This window comes from Macrotis lagotis, chromosome 5 (assembly GCF_037893015.1).
Source record: "Macrotis lagotis isolate mMagLag1 chromosome 5, bilby.v1.9.chrom.fasta, whole genome shotgun sequence".
Taxonomy (NCBI): domain Eukaryota; kingdom Metazoa; phylum Chordata; class Mammalia; order Peramelemorphia; family Peramelidae; genus Macrotis; species Macrotis lagotis.
The window spans coordinates 156,577,277-156,583,319 of record NC_133662.1 but is presented as its reverse complement, the minus strand read 5'-3'; positions in this window follow the sequence as shown (position 1 = coordinate 156,583,319).

Sequence of the window (6,043 nt, the reverse complement as noted above, 5' to 3'; positions counted from 1 at the left end):
GCATCCTTTTTAAACACACACACACACACACACTAGACTGTCAGTTTCTTGAGAGACCATTTTTGTCTTTCTTTGTATCTTGGTGTTTATCACAATACCTGGAATATAACAGGTCTTCCTCTTTCCTTCCTTCATTAAACATTTTAAGTTCCAAATTCTCTCCCTCTTTTCTCTTCCCCCTTGAGAAAGCAAGGTTCATATAGGTTATACATATATAATAATGCAAAACACATGGGGTGGCTCCAAGAAACTGTAGCATGTGTAGTGGCTACACTAACAAAAGTATTTTGGCAGATAGATTAATGAGGATTAGGGTAACCAACAGGCTTCAAACCCATTGGTGAGTTAGGGAAATGTCTACCTCAAGCTTGTGAAGATTTCCCTGAGCAGAATGGGTGAGAGAGAACAATTTGTTTCAGTGGCCATGAAGGTGGCAAAAGCAGGCATTGTGTAGCATTTAGAGTTTGGTCACACGTCAAGGTCATTCTCTGGATCCTGAATCATTGCTGGTTATCTTGACTTTGTCCTGACACTGGATTTTGATAACTCTAGAAGAGACAGTGAGGCTGATGACTTTTTGCAACTCTATCTCACTTCAGTTCAGGAGAGTCAGACATCACCTCCTACTATCTTCAAAAAGGAAGGACAAATAACAACATAATCATTTATTTGTAGTTTCTTCCATCAGATTGTGAGCTCCTTGAAAGGAAAGATTATCTTTTGCTTAGTTTTGTATCCCCAGCTTTTAGCATAGTATCTGGCACAAAATAAGTACTTAAATGTTGAATAATAAATCACAGAGACAGTTTCTATATAGTGTGATCCCAATCTAAAGTATAATCTTGCTATCTTTCCCTTATCCCTTATCCTTTTTTAATGCCAATGCTACTATCCATGTGAATTTATGAACTCTTGCTCTACCTTCTCAGAGTTGTAATTTCCCTTTTCCTCTCTGTTAGCTTAAATTAATGAGAGCTATGTGTCTGGATCCTGAAGAAGCTTATCTCTGGAAATTTCTGTCTTCCATATCCCAATAGCAGGGTTCTTTTCAAGACCTGTGTCTCATACTCTTTCCAACTCTCAGTAGGGTTCAGTCACACTGCTGCCAGATAATTCCCTTTCTGCTGGCTATATTAAACACCTTCCTTTATTTTTCATTTGGAGTATTTTATTGTCACTCTCAAAGGCAAGGCAATAAATGAAAGTCTTTCACCCATCTATCCTCACGTGTCTTGACCAATCATGATTTGGGTCCCCTGATTTCACTCTCTCCACTGAGAGAGATTGTTCTGTATTATCTTACCTAAATTATTGAATTATAAATGAATTTTAATCTCTCACTTGAAAAATTAATGTTTACTCTCTTTTTGATTTTTTGTTATATCTTTTACTCAACAATTCCTTTGCCCATTGTTTCTCTTTGCCTCTACAATGGATACTCATATAATGTAAAGAATTTTTTAAAAAAGAAAAAATAGAATATCCACTCCCTCAGCCTCCATACATCGATAGACCCAATCCCTTCCTTGTATGCCTTACTATTCCTAAACAAGAGGGCAACTAGGTGGTGCAGTGGATAAAACAGTAGCCCAGGAGTCAGGAGGACCTGAATTCAAATGTGACCCGGTAAGGTTTACTAATTTTTTTTTCCCTCAAGAGCTTTAATTTCAGTTTTGATCTAATGTTTCATTCCTTCCAGATATTATTTTTTTAAGTTTTTTTTGTAAGGCAATGGGGTTAAGTGGCTTGCCCAAGGCCATACAGCTAGGTAATTATTAAGTGTCTGAGACCAGATTTGAACCCAGGTACTCCTGACTCCAGGGCCAGTGTTTTATCCACTGCACCACCTAGCTGCCCCTTTTCCAGATATTCTTGTAGTTGTTATAGAGAATACTTTTTTTTTTTTGGTTTTAGCTGTGACAAATTTACTTCTTCTTTTAGAGAATCTCTAGATATAAAAATAATTCTTATATTGGTCAGCATTTTCTTTGATTTCCTCATGTCTCCAAATTTGATTACTTAAATTGACTTTGTGCCAGGGCCAGGGTCTGCTTCCTACTGCCCTTTCTGGGAGAGTGGTTGGGCCAGTTTGATCTTGCCTTTGGTTCTTATGTCTTCCTCTACTTCCTGGGGTTGGACTCTCCCTAGAACTTTGAGATTCAGAGCTCTAGATCTTCAGAGCCCTCTGTGGAATGTGAGACCAGAAAGCTAGGGACCTCAGAACCCCTGAGTTGTCTTAGAGTTTCAGTGTCACTATGATTCTCTGGTCATTACTGCTTTCTAGGACCTTCTGGACACCCTGGGATTTTTTTAGCTCTCAATCACTTTCTCAGGATGACTCCTCCTTTCTCACAATCTCTGAACAAAGACATTTTTTGGTTATATGTAGTTTCATTGAAGGTTGGTCATGCTGGGTTTCTTTGCTTGCACTGGCACACTAGCCTTACCAGTAGCTCCTTTTCTACTGCCTGCAACCTCCTGGCTGATTTTTTTTAATGTATATGGTTCTGGTTGGGAGAAATAATTCACTGCAATTTCTCATTGTATTTCTTAATCATTATTAGGTCACATGCAAATTTCATATTTGTGCTAAAGTAGTTTTTGGGAACTGGGCAGTTTACTTCCCTTTGGAAAGTTTTCTTGTTAAAAAACACAGATATCACATACATATATATATATGAATAAAATAAATTTTTATTGATAACTTTTGTTTTTTACATCACTGGAATTTCTCCCTATTTCCTTCTCTTTCCCCTTTGCATTGCACTATTCCATGTAGCAAATTATACTTTTAAAGAGTAAAGAAAGAAAATAATTCAGCAGACCAATCTATAAATCAAAAAAAATCTGAAAATACATGCAGTGTACTGCAGTGGGTCCTCTACAAAGGAATGGTGTTATATTCTTTATAATTTTTGAGGATTCACTTTTGTTTTATGAATCTTTTTTCCACTTACATTGTTGTTTTCAATACACATAGTATTTTCTTGGCTTTGTCTACTTCACTGCAACAGAGCATGTCAATCTTTTAGTACTTCTCTGTCTTTCCCATAGCTGTTCTTTCCTACAATACAGTAATATACCATTACATTTTTGTACCACAATTTGTTTAGCTATTCTGCAGTGAATGTGCTTCTACTTTACTTTTTGTTCTTTGTTGCCACAAAATTTTGTGATAAATACTTTGGTATTTATTATAATTATTTATTTATTATTTGGTATTATTATATTCTTGTAAACCCCTTGCAGAGAGACATACAGTACAAATTGTACACAGAGAGTAAGATCTTTCAGCCCAAGGGAGGGAAAAAAAACTTGTGGGGAAGATTGATTGCCTCTGTCTTTGCTCACAGAAGAGGTGAGAGTTAGAGGACTCCTTTCTGGTTAAAGTATTTTAGGCAGATTCTTGATATTGAAGTTTCTGTAAGCTTTTTTAATTTTTTGATTGTTTATTTATGGGGAAATAATAGACTGTCTTTTGCTTTGTTTTGTTTTTGAAATGGTTAAGTGATTTGCCCAAGGTCTCACAACTAGTTAATTAGTAGACTAAGTCTTAAGCAGATTTTTTATATCTTCATCACCCAACATAGTATTCTTAAATAATTGTTGATAGGAGGACTTAAATGAGCAGAGAGAAGGGGATGCCATGATATGCATATAAATTAGATTTGAATGAGGGATGCTGTGCTAAATCACCAACCTCACTTCCTCCCCTGGAGTCATCTGAGTTCAGTGTTCAGATATGAATCAGGACAACTGGAGATGGCCCTGGATGGGAGGGTTAAGTGACTTGTTCAAGGCCACATAGCTATTAAGAGTCAAATGTCAGAGGACAGACTTGAACTCAAGGCCTTCTTACTCCAAGGTGGGTGCCCTAGAGCCCCTGAGTTCAAATTCGGTCTCAGAAACTTGACACTTTCTAAATATTTGACCTTGGGGAAGTCACTTAATCCTCATTGTCTACCATCTAGGGCCCTTTCAAGTCATTGTTCAAATCTGGCCACTGGATCCAGATGATTTTGGAGAAAGTGAGGCTAGTGACTTAGCACAGCACCCACTGACTCAAATCCAATTCAAGTTCATGTCATGGCATCACCTCCCTGATGTCATGATCTTCTTCAAGAACAAAGGACAAACATCACCATTATATGACCAGATGTAGAAAAGTTTCCAAGAATTTGGAGTGGAGTATACATAATGGCTACAATGATGAAATGAACCAAAAAACTTTGTAGCCCAACTTGCCAGTAGAGGGGCCACTTGCCCTCTTCTACTCATCTCTCTCTTAGCTAACCTTAGTGACTGAATGGGTGTTGCCTTAGTCAAATTGTGACCTGGGAATGTCCCAGTTTTAAAAGTTCAAGGTCTCTCATTGCATCCAGGGTCTTCACCAGTAGTCCTGATCCATATTTGGTCACTGGATTCAGATGGTTCTAGAGGAGAAAAGTGAGGCTGGTGACTTAGAACAGCATTCCTTAAGTCATATCCAATTTACCTGCACATATTGGCATCACCTCCCTGAAAACATGGTCTTCTTCAAGGACAAAGGACAACTTCAATTGGGGAATGGTTTAACAAACTGTGGTATATGTATGTTATGGAACACTATTGGTCTATTAGAAACCAGGAGGGATGGGAATTCAGGGAAGCCTGGAGGGATTTGTATGAACTGATGCTGAGTGAGATGAGCAGAACCAGGAAAACATTGTACACCCTAACAGCAACATGGGGGTGATGATCAACCTTGATGGACTTGCTCATTCCATCAGTGCAACAATCAGGGACAATTTGGGGCTGCCTACTACGGAGAACACCATCTGTATCCAGAAAAAGAACTGTGGAGTTTGAACAAAGACCAAGGACTACCTTTAATTTAGGAAAAAAAAAAACCCCTGATATCTTATTGTCTGATCTTGCTTTCTCTTATACTTTATGTTTCTTCCTTAAGGATATGATTTCTCTTTCATCACATTCAATTTGGATCACTGTATACCATGGAAACAATGTAAAGACTGGCAAATTGCCTTCTGTGGGGGGTGGGGGAGAGAAGTAAGATTGGGGAAAAATTGTAAAACTCAAAATAAATAAAATCTTTGTAATTAAAAAAAACAAAGGACAAACATCAACCTTTGTGATACTGGAGTTTTTGTAAATGTTTTTATCTTTTGATCATTTATCTATGAGGAAGTAGCAGATTAAATCTTAAACAGACTTTTTATATTTCTTCAGTGTGTAACACGGTGTTCTTTTTTTGATTGGGAGGACTTTTATGACAAGATGTAGAGAAAAGTGGATTATTCATAATTATCACATTGATAAACAATTCCCTAGATAGGTAGCTAAATTCATTTTAAATGTAATGACTGATATTGGTTCCTGAAGAGAGATGATGAGACACATGTCTTTTTTTAAAATAAAGGAAAACATGAGAGCATGTGTATTAGGAGTGATAGTGATATTAAAAAGATGAATAAATTAAAGAGCAACAATCAATACTTTAAAAAGTGCTTGGAAGAGAGAGCAAAAAAGGAAGAGATGAAGAAATTGATACAATTTAAGTGATTCTTTTAAAAGTCAAGCTGTGTAAGAGAGATTGACAGCTCATATATGATCCCTTTTTCTGTTCTTTAGGGGATATTGAAAGTTGATGTTGGCTGCCATTTGACAAGCTGATAATAAAAAATGAAGAAAATTTAGAAAAAGGAAATGTATGTCTTATTTTCTATTTCTAGTCCACCTGCAGAGAATTCCTTGCCTTTTTTCACTATTCTAACTTCAATTTTTAATTACGCACAATAGAAAAATGAGATCTCTCTCTTTTTTTTTTTTGCAAGGCAAATGGGGTTAAGTGGCTTGCCCAAGGCCACACAGCTAGGTAATTATTAAGTGTCTGAGCCCGGATTTGAACCCAGGTACTCCTGACTCCAAGGCCGGTGCTTTATCCACTAAGCCACCTAGCCGCCCCCCTTCTTAAAGCATCTAAAGGCCTAAGGGAAGTCTGGTACCCAGGGCTTCTTTCCCCAGTCCATCTTCTTTAATACTT